The following is an 11995-nucleotide window of genomic DNA, read 5'->3' as shown; positions in this document are numbered from 1 at the left end:
ACGTGATAAACCACTATTTTATGGTTTATCTTGTGCTCAATTGAGTGGATTTTATCAACTTTTTACCCACTTATTCATACTATTTGCATGGTTTTACTTTTTCCTTCCTGATTTTGTACTATGATTGAAAACATGCTTCCTTGGCCTTATATTTGCTAATATTAATCCTCTCTTATTACCATTAGATGCCTTGATATGTGTGTTAAGTGTTTTCAGAGATTACAGGGTAGGAATGGCTTGGAGGATGGAAAGGAAGCATGCAAAAGTGGAAGGAATACAAGAAGTTGAAGGAACTGCAAAGCTATTAGCCTGACCCTCTCGCACTAAAACGGTCATAACTTGAGCTACAAAGGTCCAAACGACGCGGTTTTAGTTGCGTTGGAAAGCTAACGTCCGGGGCTTCGATTTGATATATAATATGCCATAGTTTCCCTGATGCTAAGTGACGCGAACGCGTGCTCCACGCGGACACATCGCAGTGACGAAAATCAGCGTGGCAGATTTCTTCTCCAGCGATTTCTGAGCTATTTTCGACCGAGTTTTCGGTCCAGAAAACACAGATTAGAGGCTATAAAGTGGGGGAATCCATTCATTCATAATCATCAGCTCATAATTCATAATTTTTAGTTTTAGATGTAGTTTTTAGAGAGAGAGGTTCTCTCCTCTCTCTTAGGATTTAGTTTTAGGATTTAGGATTATTTCTTCTTCATTCCAGGTTCTATGTTCCTTCAATATTTATTTTCTACCTTTATTTACTCTAATACTTTTATTTGTATTTGATTTATGTTGCCCAATTGACTTATGAACCTTTCCATGTTAGAGTTGAATTTATGTTTAGACGTAATTTGATGTGTTTCAGATTTATGAATGCTTTTAATTTAATTTAGAATATTCCCTTTTGGCTTTGGTTGAATTATTGGAGACACTTGAGTTATCAAACTCATTGTTGATTGAAAATTGGAATTCTTCAAGAATTAATTCGAGTTCCAATAACTCTAGCCTTTCCCAAGGAAAGACTAGGACCTGAGGAATCAAAATCAATTCATCCACTGAACTTACCTTCATAGTTAGAGGTTAACAAAGTGGGAGAAAAATCCAATTCTCATCACAATTGATAAGGATAACTAGGATAGGACTTTCAGTTCTTATACCTTGCCAAGAGATTTTATTATTGTTAATTTATTTTACTTGTCATTTAAATTACCTGTTCCTTACTTTCAAAACCCCCAATTTACAAGACTCATAACCAATAATAAGAACACCTCCCTGCAATTTCTTGAGAAGATGACCCGAGGTTAAATACTTCGGTTATCAATTTCAAATGGGTTTGTTACTTGTGACAACCAAAACGTTTGTAAGAAAGGAATTCTTGTCGCTCTAGAAGCTATACTTGCAACGAGGATTTATCTGTGAATTTCTAGACCACGCAAAAATTCCTCTCTTCAGCACGCCTCCAGCCACGCTTTCGCATGACTCTCTGCTTCTTTTTTTCTTGTTACGAAGGCACCAATGACGCGGACGCGTCAGCGACGCTTGCGCGTTGCGTGCCTCTCTCTCTCTCTCTCTTTTTTTATATATGCAGTATGCAAATGCTGCCTATATGCAGAGATTATGAGAAGAGTCATTAACAAAAACAAAAATAGAATAAAGTAAAATAAAACTAAGATTGAAACTGAACGATCATACTATGGTAGGTTGTCTCCCACCTAGCACTGTGCTTTTACGTCCTTAAGTTGGACGTCTTCAGGCTCATTCTGCTTCTGTTGGTGGGTCTTCCAAAAGGAAAACCTCTAGTTCTTTGTGATCCTTCATCTTCTCACCATGATAAAGCCTCAGGCGATGTCCATTGACCTTCATGAATTTGGAGCTAGAAGGGTGACGCAGGTGAAAAACTCTGTATGGCTTTGCCTTCTCTACTCTATAGGGACCTTCCATCTTGATCTTAGTTTGCCTGGCATAAGCCTCAGTCTGGAGTTATAAAGAAGAACTAACTCCCTTGGTCTGAATTCTCTCCTTTCGATGTGCTTGTCATGGACAGCCTTCATCTTCTCTTTATATCGTCTAGAGTTGTCATATGCTTCTAGGCGAAGATTCTCCAATTCTGCTAGTTGCAGCTTTCTTTCAGCACCAGATTCTTCAAAATTCATTTTGCATTCCCTTACAGCCCAGAAAGCCTTGTGTTCCACCTCTACTGAAAGGTGGCAAGCCTTTCCGTATACCAAGCAAAAGGGGCTTATCCCAATGGGTGTCTTATACGCTGTTCTATATGCCCAGAGTGCATCTTGTAGCCTGGCACTCCAGTCTTTCCTATGGGGCTTTACTATCTTCTCCAAAATACATTTTATTTCTCTGTTAGACACTTCTGCTTGTCCATTGGTCTGTGGATGATAAGCTGTTGCTACCTTGTGAACTATCCCATGCTTTTTCAGTAATCCTGTTAGTCTTCTGTTACAAAAGTGATTGCCTTGATCGCTCACGATTGCTCATGGTGATCCAAAGCGACAGATAATATGGTTTCTAACAAAGGAAACAACAGTGTTAGCATCATTAGTACGGGTAGGAATTGCTTCCACCCATTTAGAAACATAATCTACGGCTAACAGTATGTAAAGGTAACCATTAGAGTTTGGAAATGGACCCATGAAGTCAATACCCCAAACATAAAAAATTTCACAGAAAAGCATAATCTGTTGAGGCATCTCATCCCTCTTAGATATATTACCAAATCTTTGGCATGAGGAACAAGATTTGCAAAATTTAGCAGCATCTTTAAAAAGAGTAGGTCACCAGAATCCGCAGTCTAAGATTTTTCTAGCTGTTCTTTGAGGGCCAAAATGTCCTCCACTCTCAGAAGAGTGGCAGACCTCTAAAATGGACTGGAATTCTGCTTGAGGCACACACTTTCTAATTACCAGGTTAGCACCATACCTCTATAAATATGGGTTATCCCATATATAAAATTTAGACTCACTTTTCAGCTTGTCCCTTTGATGTTTAGTAAAATTGGGAGGGAAAGTATGGCTAACTAGATAATTAGCTACAGGTGCATACTAAGGAACTACTTCAGATACTGCATGCAAGTTATCAAATGGAAAAGCATCATTTATAGGAGCGGAGTCATCCTTAATGTGCTCAAGGCGACTCAAGTGGTCTGCCACTAAATTCTGGTTACCACTCCTATCCTTAATTTCTAAATCAAATTCTTGTAGCAGCAGTATCCAACGTATCAACCTTGGTTTGGACTCCTTTTTAGCTAATAAATATTTTAGAGCTGCATGGTCTGAGTACACTACTACCTTAGTACCAAGTAAATATGCTCAGAATTTATCCAGAGCAAAAACAATAGCAAGAAGCTCTTTTTCAGTAGTAGTGTAATTAGACTGAGCAGCATCTAAGGTCTTAGATGCATAAGCAATTACGAAAGGATCCTTACCTTTGCGCTGAGCCAGCACCACTCCTACTGCATGGTTGGAGGCATCACACATAATTTCAAATTGCTGGCTCCAGTCTGGTCCTCTCACAATCGGAGCTTGAGTCAGGGCGATCTTTAGCTTATCAAACGCTTTCATACAATCCTCACTGAACTTGAACTCAATATCTTTCTGTAGCAGTCTGGATAAAGGTAATGCTACCTTACTGAAGTCCTTAATGAATCTCCTGTAAAAACCTACATGGCCAAGGAATGAACGGACTTCCCTCACGGAGGAGGGGTAAGGTAAACTAGAAATGACATCCACCTTTCCTGGATCTACTGAAATACCAGTTTTAGAGACAACATGTCCTAGAACAATCCCTTGTTTTACCATAAAATGACATTTTTCAAAATTCAATACAAGGTTTGAACTAACGCATCTGTCTAATACACTAGCTAAACTATCCAAGCAAAGGTCAAATGAATCACCATATACACTAAAATCATCCATAAATACTTCCATATAGTTCTCAATAAGATCTGAAAAGATACTCATCATGCATCTTTGGAAAGTAGCAGGTGCATTACATAAGCCAAAAGGCATTCTTTTATATGCATACGTTCCAAAGGGACATGTAAAAGTGGTCTTCTTCTGATCTTTAGGAACTATATGAATTTAAAAGTAGTCTGTATAACCATCTAAAAAGCAATAATGGGATTTACCTGACAGGCGATCAAGCATTTGATCAATAAAAGGCAAGGGGTAATGATCCTTGCGAGTAGCTTGGTTGAGACGCCTATAGTCAATGCAAACCCTCCATGAATTCTACACTCTAGTTGTCAGGAGCTCTCCATGCTCATTCTTTATTGTTGTGACTCCATACTTCTTGGGCACCACTTGTACTGGACTGACCATTCACTATCTGAGATGGGGAAAATGATATCTGCTTCAAGTAGCCTGGTTACTTCTTTCTTGACAACTTCTAAGATGGTGGGATTCAATCTTCTTTGGGGTTGACAGACGGGTTTTGATTCCTCTTCTAAATATATTTTGTGCTAAAAAACTTGAGGATTGATGCCTACTATATCCGCCAAGCTCCACCCAATTGCTCTCTTGTACTTTCTCAGCACGCTAAGCAGTTGTTCTTCCTGTTGAGAAGTGAGTTCCCTTGCAATGATAATTGGGAATTTCTGGTTATCCTCAAGGTAAGAATACTTGAGGTATGGAGGAAGGGGCTTCAATTCCAATTTCTGATCATGGTTAGGCTCTGGATCATCCGGGGCTAGTGGTAATGGTAAGGTGTCTTCATTATGTTTAGAGGGTGTCCCTACACTTGGACCTTGCTCCATGTGCTTCTCTTCTAATTCTTCTTGGTGAACTTCAGCTATAGTTTCATCAATGATGTCGCACTGGAAGATAGAATGATCTTTTGGAGGGTGCTTCATAGCTTCATTGAAACTAAAACTTACTATTCTGCCATCTATCTCAAAGGAGTAAGTTCCTGAGAATGCATCCAACTTGAACTTTGAGGTCTTCAGGAATGGTCTTCCAAGCAAGATTGATGATGGTCTTCTTGAGTCATTAGGGGGCATTTCCAGGATGTAGAAGTCAATGGGAAATGTGAGCCCCTTAATGCTCACTAATACATTTTCAGCAATTCCAACTACTGTAATAATTTTTTTATCTGCTAACACAAAACGAGCTGCCGACCTTTTTAAGGGAGGAAGCCTTAGAGTATCATATATAGACAATGGCATTATACTAACACACGCTCCTAAGTCACACATGCAATCAGAAAATATTACACCTCTAGTGGTACAGTTTACCATGCATGGACCTGGATCACTACATTTTTCAGGTATACCTCCCATTAAAGCAGATATAGAACTACCTAAAGGAATAGTTTCTAATTCATTAATTTTATCTTTATGTATGCATAAATCTTTCAGAAACTTTACATATTTAGGTACTTGCTGAATAACATAAAAAAGGGGAACAGTTACCTCAACCTTTTTGAAAATTTCTACCATTTTGGGATCAAGTTTCATCTGCTTTCTGGACTTCCTTGTATGGTGTGGAAATGGGATAGGAATGGCGCCACTTGTTTCTTCTGTATCCTTTGGTGCTCCATTCCTTTGCTGAGCTACTTCTTCTTCAACAATGTCTTGCACCTCCTCTTCTAATTCAGTATCTTCCACTTCTATCAAATCCTCAGCTGGGGCGTGTACTTGTGGGCTTGGCTCTTCTTGGTTCCTCTCTTGCAGTGTGGTTCCAGACCTCAAAGTGATGGCATTGATGCCACCCTTGGGGTTAGGTAAAGGTTGAGAAGGAATTCCACTGGAGTTTAAAGGTTGGTTAGTGGAAGTAGGTAATGAATCTATCCAGGCAGCAAGAGCTTGTAAAGTGGCATTCAGACCATTTAGAGTAGAGTTTAGTGTAGTCTGCATGTCTTGTTGTCCTTGTGTAAGAGAACGAAGCATCTCGTCATTTGATGAGGAAGTGGGATAAGTGATCTGAGGTACTTGTTATTGATTTGCTGGGGTCCTTGTGATTGCCTTAAATAAGGAGCTCTATAAGGTTGGTTCTGATTCTCCTATCTGTTGTTGTTATTCCACCTCTGGTTTCCTTGGTTGTCTCTGCCTCCTCTGTTATAGTTGTCCCTCCAGCCATGGTTGGAATTATCCCTCCAACCTTGGTTGGAGTTGTCCTGCCATCCTTGGTTATAGTTCCCACCTTGGTTGTAGTTACCGCCTTGTTGGTTGCATCCTTGATTCGGGCGGTCATAGAAGTTATGAGTAGCTGCCACAATATTGTCTTCTTGTTGGACCTGCGGGCATTCATCAGTATAATGACTATAATCAGCACATATGCCGCATACTCTTTGGGGGACTAACTGTTGGCTTTGTTATGGTGGGGAAGGCTGAGCTTGTTATTGTTGATTCAACTGTAATTGCTTCAGTAGGTTGGTCATTTCACATATACTCTGTGTAAGAGCAGAAGTCTCAGTACTAGAGGAAATTTCTGCAACAGCTTTTGAGTGGGTTCTCCTGTGCCTGTGATTCCTAGTAAACTCAGCTAAGTCGCTGATTAGTTGCCATGCTTCATCTGCGGTCTTGTATTTCTTCAGAGAACCATTACTAGCACCATCTAGTATAGTTTTATCCCGAGGCTTCATGCCTTGAGTGAAATAGCTGATCAACACTAGCCTGTCAATCATGTGATGGGGGCATGCGTCCAGAAGGTTCTTAAAACGCTCCCAGTACTCATAGAGAGTTTCTGATTCACCTTGAACAATGCATGAGATCTCTTTCCTTAGTCTGTCTGTAACTTCAGCTGGAAAGTATTTTTCCAAAAATTTTCTCCTGAGCTATCCCAGTTAGTAACAGTTGCTTCAGGTTGGGAATAGTACCACTCCCTCACCTTTCCCTCAAGAGAAAACGGGAAGGCAGTCAATAAAATAGAAGTTTCATTTGCACCCTGACGCCTTACAGTGGAACAGGCTGTCTGAAAATCCCTGAGGTGCTTGATGGGCTCCTGAGCAGGTAAGCCATGAAACTTGGGCATCAAGTTGATTAGTGCAGTCTTCAGTTCAAAATCTGCAACCAGAGTTGGATGATGCACTTGATACAGCTGCATTGTAAAATCTGGGGCTCCAGCTTCCTGGAGAGTAATCCTCCTAGGTGCTGCCATTCTATCTGCACGTGAATTAAATGAATTAGTAGTAAAGAAGCTTGTTTCGCTCTCAGATGGCGGTTCAGATTCGCCCTCAGATGAGACTGGTGAATCAATAACAATCACTTCACCACCCTCAGAGTCTAGCCGACGTCGAGCTCGCCTAATACATGAAATAGTTCTTTCAATTTCAGGATCAAATGCGGCTAAGCTCGGATCAGGCAGTGAACGCGTCATTCAATGAAAGAAACATATAGCTCATGGTAATAAAATAAAAATAAAATATGCAAATAAAAATAAAAATAAGTACACTAATTAATAATTTAGCACACAATTGCAACTCCCCGGCAACGGCGCCAAAAACTGGTGCGTGGTAGAAGTTAGGCCAATTAAGAGATTTTAATAAGAGAACAACATTGCAAGTATAGCTCTTAACCAGTTAAAATCTGCCTCACCAATTTAAAAAGGGTGTCACAAAAATTTAGAATAAAAATACTGGAAGTATGAGTCCCAGGTCGTCTCCCAACGAGTTGCAAGAGAGGATGCTATTTTATTAATTAGGAATTTTCCGAGAGAGTTTGAGTTTGGTTGATAAGCAATTAAATAATTGTAAATTAAAGCAATAAAAACTAAGAATGATTATTAATATTCTAGATAAAAAGCCTTGACTGGGGGAATGATTAATTGGAAGTTCTATCCTTGTTGGGGTCTCTTAAGTGTAGTATCAAAAAGGTTGTTGTTTTCACTTAGTTAACCCTTACTAAATAAAGGAAAGTCAAGTGATTGAGCTAACTCTTATTCACAAATCCTAGTCCTCTCCCTTGGGAAGGTCTACCGTTAGTAAATACAGAACTAGCCAACAACTTCCAATTTAACCTGCACTTAAGCCTTCCAACTCAAGTGTCTCCTTTTAATCAACCCCCATGTCAAGTATGGAGTCTACTCCATTGACATGAATATAACGCTCATAAAAAAAATAAGAAGACATGATAAATTAAATTAAATTAATTAAAAGTAAAAGTAATCCTTTGCATTAACAATCCATGAAAATAATCCAATTACTACTTTAAACAAGAATTAAGAATATGGAATAAGTAAAAGAGTAAGTAAGGAAACAAACTAGAATAATGTCTTCAATGGAGGTAATGACTCTTCAATATCCAAAAGCATAAAACTAATTAACTATGAATGTAAAGAGAACCTAGATGGGAAGTAATCATCTCTAGATTCATATCTAAAACCTAGAAACTATCCTAATGAGAATATGTGAATGTATAAAATTGTGTCTAAGATGTGTGTTGAGTCTCTACATGTTCCCTGGCTTTATTCTGTGTTTCTGGGCCGAAAAATGGGTCAAAACACGGCCTGAAATCGCCCCTAATATTTTCTGTTAATTCTGCAGATCGCGCAGGTCACGCGTACGCATCAGTCACGTGTGCGCATCATTTGGCTGATTTTCTTTCCACGCGTACGCGTCGTCTACACGTTCGCATCATTCGTGCAGACTCCAATCCACGCGTACGCGTCAGGCACACGCACGCGTCACTGCAATTTTCTCCATTCCGCGTGCTAGCGTCACCCATGCGCGCGCGTCAGTGTTCGCTGGTCATCTCCTTAGTTTCTTGTGTTCCTTCCATTTTTGCAAGCATCAACTCCATTATTTAAGCCATTCCTGCCCTATGAAGCCTGAAACACTTAACACACAGATCACGGCATCGAATGGTATAAAGGAGAATTAAAATACACAAATTAAAGATCTATAGGAAGCAAGTTTTCAATCATAAAATAAAACTAGGAAGGAAAATGTAAAGTCATGCAATTAATATGAATAAGTAGGTGAAGACTTGATGAAACCACTCAATTAAACACAAGATAAACCAATAAATAGTGGTTTATCAGTCCTTAAGTTGGACGGTCAGTCGCTCAAGCTTCTCCTCCTCTAGGTGCATCCGTTAATAGGAACACCTCTAGCTCTTTTGGAAAATTGTAGCCATGGTACTTCTTCACTCTATGTCCATTTACCTTGAAAGTTACTTCACTTTTAGGATCAAACAATTCCACCACTCCATAGGGCTTTATCTCTTTCACCTTGAAGGGTCCTTCCCATCTAGAGCGGAGCTTGCCAGGCATGAATTTAAGCCTCGAGTTGTAAAGGAGAACCTCATCACCTTCTTGAAAATCCTTCTTTCGGATGTGATGGTCATGAAATGCCTTAGTCTTTTCCTTGTAAATCCGGGCATTCTCATATGCTTCGTTCCTTAAACACTCGAGCTCCTCTAGCTGTAATTTCTTGGCCACACCTGCCTTGGTTAAATCCATGTTGCACTGGTTTACCGCCCAATAGGCTTTATGCTCAATCTCCATCGGAAGGTGGCATACCTTACCATAGACGATCCGGAAGGGGCTCATCCCTAACGGAGTCTTGTAGGCCGTTCTATACGCCCATAGTGCATCTCCTAGCCAGAGGCTCTAATCCTTCCTTTGTGGATTTACCACTTTCTCGAAGATTCTCTTAATCTCCCGGTTGGACACTTCCGCTTGTCCGTTGATCTGTGGGTGATAAGTAGTGGCAACCTTATGTAATACCCCATAGTGCTTGAGCAGTGCCTCTACTTTTCTGTTACAAAAGTGGGATCCTTGGTCGCTCACGATTGCTCGTGGCGACCATAACGGCATACAATGTTATTTCTAATAAAAGAAATGATGGTATTGGTGTCGTCAAGGCGGGTAGGTATTGTTTCTACCCAATTAGACATGTAGTGAACCGCTAACAGAATATACAGATATCCACTTGAGTTGGAAAACGGTCCCATAAGTCAATGCCCATACATCAAATATCTCACAGAACAACATAAGTTGCTGAGGCATCTCATCCCTTTGGGACGTGTTTCCCGACTTCTGACACTGATGGCAAGACACACAGAACCGGTTAGCATCTTTGAATAAGGTTGGCCACCAGAATTCACAATCCAACACCTTTTTAGCTGTCCTTTGTGGGCCAAAGTGGCCACCACATTCGGACGAATGGCAAGCTTCAAGAATGGGTTGAATTTCAGATTCCGGGACACATCTTCGAATTACTTGGTCCACTCCCCTCTTCCACAAGTGAGGGTCATCCCAAATGTAGTATTTGGAATCACTCCTCAACTTGTCTCTTTGGTGTTTAGAAAAGTTAGGAGGGAAGATTTTTGCAACCAAGTAGTTCGCCATTGGTGCAAACCAAGGAAAGATAGCCGACACAGCAGGCAAACTATCTAATGGGAATGAGTCATTGATTGGAAATGGGTCAAATTTTAAATTCTCAAGACGGCTTAAATGATCCGCAACTAAGTTTTGAGACCCACTCCGGTCCCTAATCTAAATGTCGAATTCTTGCAAAAGCAAGATCCAACGTATGAGTCTAGGTTTTGACTCATTCTTTGTTAATAAGTACTTTAAAGCTGCATGATCCGTGTATACCACTATCTTGGACCCTAGTAAATAAGATCTGAATTTATCTAAAGCATGAACAATAGCTAGGAGTTCCTTTTATGTAGTGGTATAGTTGAATTGTGCTGCATCCAAGGTTATGGAAGAGTAAGCAATGACATAATGGAGTTTAACATCGCGCTGTGCAAGCGTGACACCTACAGCATGGTTTGACGCATCGCACATTATCTCGAATGGTAGCATCCAGTTGGGGCCTCACACAATCGGCGCTGTGGTAAGAACTCTCCTTAGCTCTTCAAACGCATTCACACATGCACTGTCAAACTCAAAGTCCACATCTTTTTGGAGTAGGCGCGATAATGGCAAAGCAATCCTGCTGAAATCTTTAATAAAGCGCCTATAAAATCCTGCATGTCCCAAAAATGAGCGGACCTCCCTCACAGATGAGGGGTGAGGTAAAGTGCTGATAACATCGACCTTGGCCGGGTCTACAGAAATGCCTTCACTAGATACTACATGTCCTAACACTATACCTTGTCGTACCATGAAGTGACATTTTTCAAAATTCAAGACAAGGTTAGTGTCAACACATCTAGCTAAGTGATGAGCGGATAATTTATACGCTTTTTGGCATTGTTTTTAGTATGTTTTTAGTAGGATCTAGTTACTTTTAGGGATGTTTTTATTAGTTTTTATGTTAAATTCACATTTCTAGACTTTACTATGAGTTTGTGTGTTTTTCTGTGATTTCAGGCATTTTCTGGCTGAAATTGAGGGACTTGAGCAAAAATCAGATTCAGAGGTAGAAGAAGGACTGCTGATGCTGTTGGATTCTGACCTCCCTACACTCAAAGTGGATTTTCTGGAGATACAGAACTCAAAATGGCACGCTTCCAATTGCGTTGGAAAGTAGACATCCAGGGCTTTCCAGCAATATATAATAGTCCATACTTTGGCCGAGTTTAGACGACACAAAAGGGCGTTGAACGCCAGTTCTACGCTGCAGTCTGGAGTTAAACGCCAGAAACACGTCACGAACCAGAGTTGAATGCCAAAAATACGTTAGAACTTGGCGTTCAACTCCAGAAGAAGCCTCTGCACGTGTAAACTTCAAGCTCAGCCCAAGCACACACCAAGTGGGCCCTGGAAGTGGATTTATGCATCAATTACTTACTTCTGTAAACCCTAGTAGCTAGTTTAGTATAAATAGGACTTTTTACTATTGTATTTGAGATCTTTGGAACGTTTAGTCCTTAGACATTGGAGGCTGGCCATTCGGCCATGCCTTAACCTTTCACTTATATATTTTTCAACGGTAGAGTTTCTACACTCCATAGATCAAGGTGTGGAGCTCTACTGTTCCTCATGATTTAATGCAAAGTACTACTATTTTCTATTCAATTCAACTTATTCCGCTTCTAAGATATCCATTCACACCCAAGAACATGATGAATGTGATGATTATGTGACGCTCATCATCA

At 40.2% G+C, this 11995-nt stretch overlaps 1 non-coding gene across 1 annotated transcript; it reads left to right on the top strand.

Annotated features, from left to right (window-relative positions):
• The first annotated feature begins 6624 nt into the window (after positions 1–6624).
• LOC112724165 (small nucleolar RNA R71) lies at positions 6625–6732 on the top strand. Its single transcript, XR_003163342.1, has one exon. It is a non-coding gene; the product is annotated as a small nucleolar RNA R71 (small nucleolar RNA).
• The last annotated feature ends 5263 nt before the right edge of the window (positions 6733–11995 follow it).

Source organism: Arachis hypogaea, chromosome 11, assembly GCF_003086295.3.
Source record: "Arachis hypogaea cultivar Tifrunner chromosome 11, arahy.Tifrunner.gnm2.J5K5, whole genome shotgun sequence".
Lineage (NCBI taxonomy): Eukaryota > Viridiplantae > Streptophyta > Magnoliopsida > Fabales > Fabaceae > Arachis > Arachis hypogaea.
This window is presented reverse-complemented; position numbering and strand designations above follow the sequence as displayed.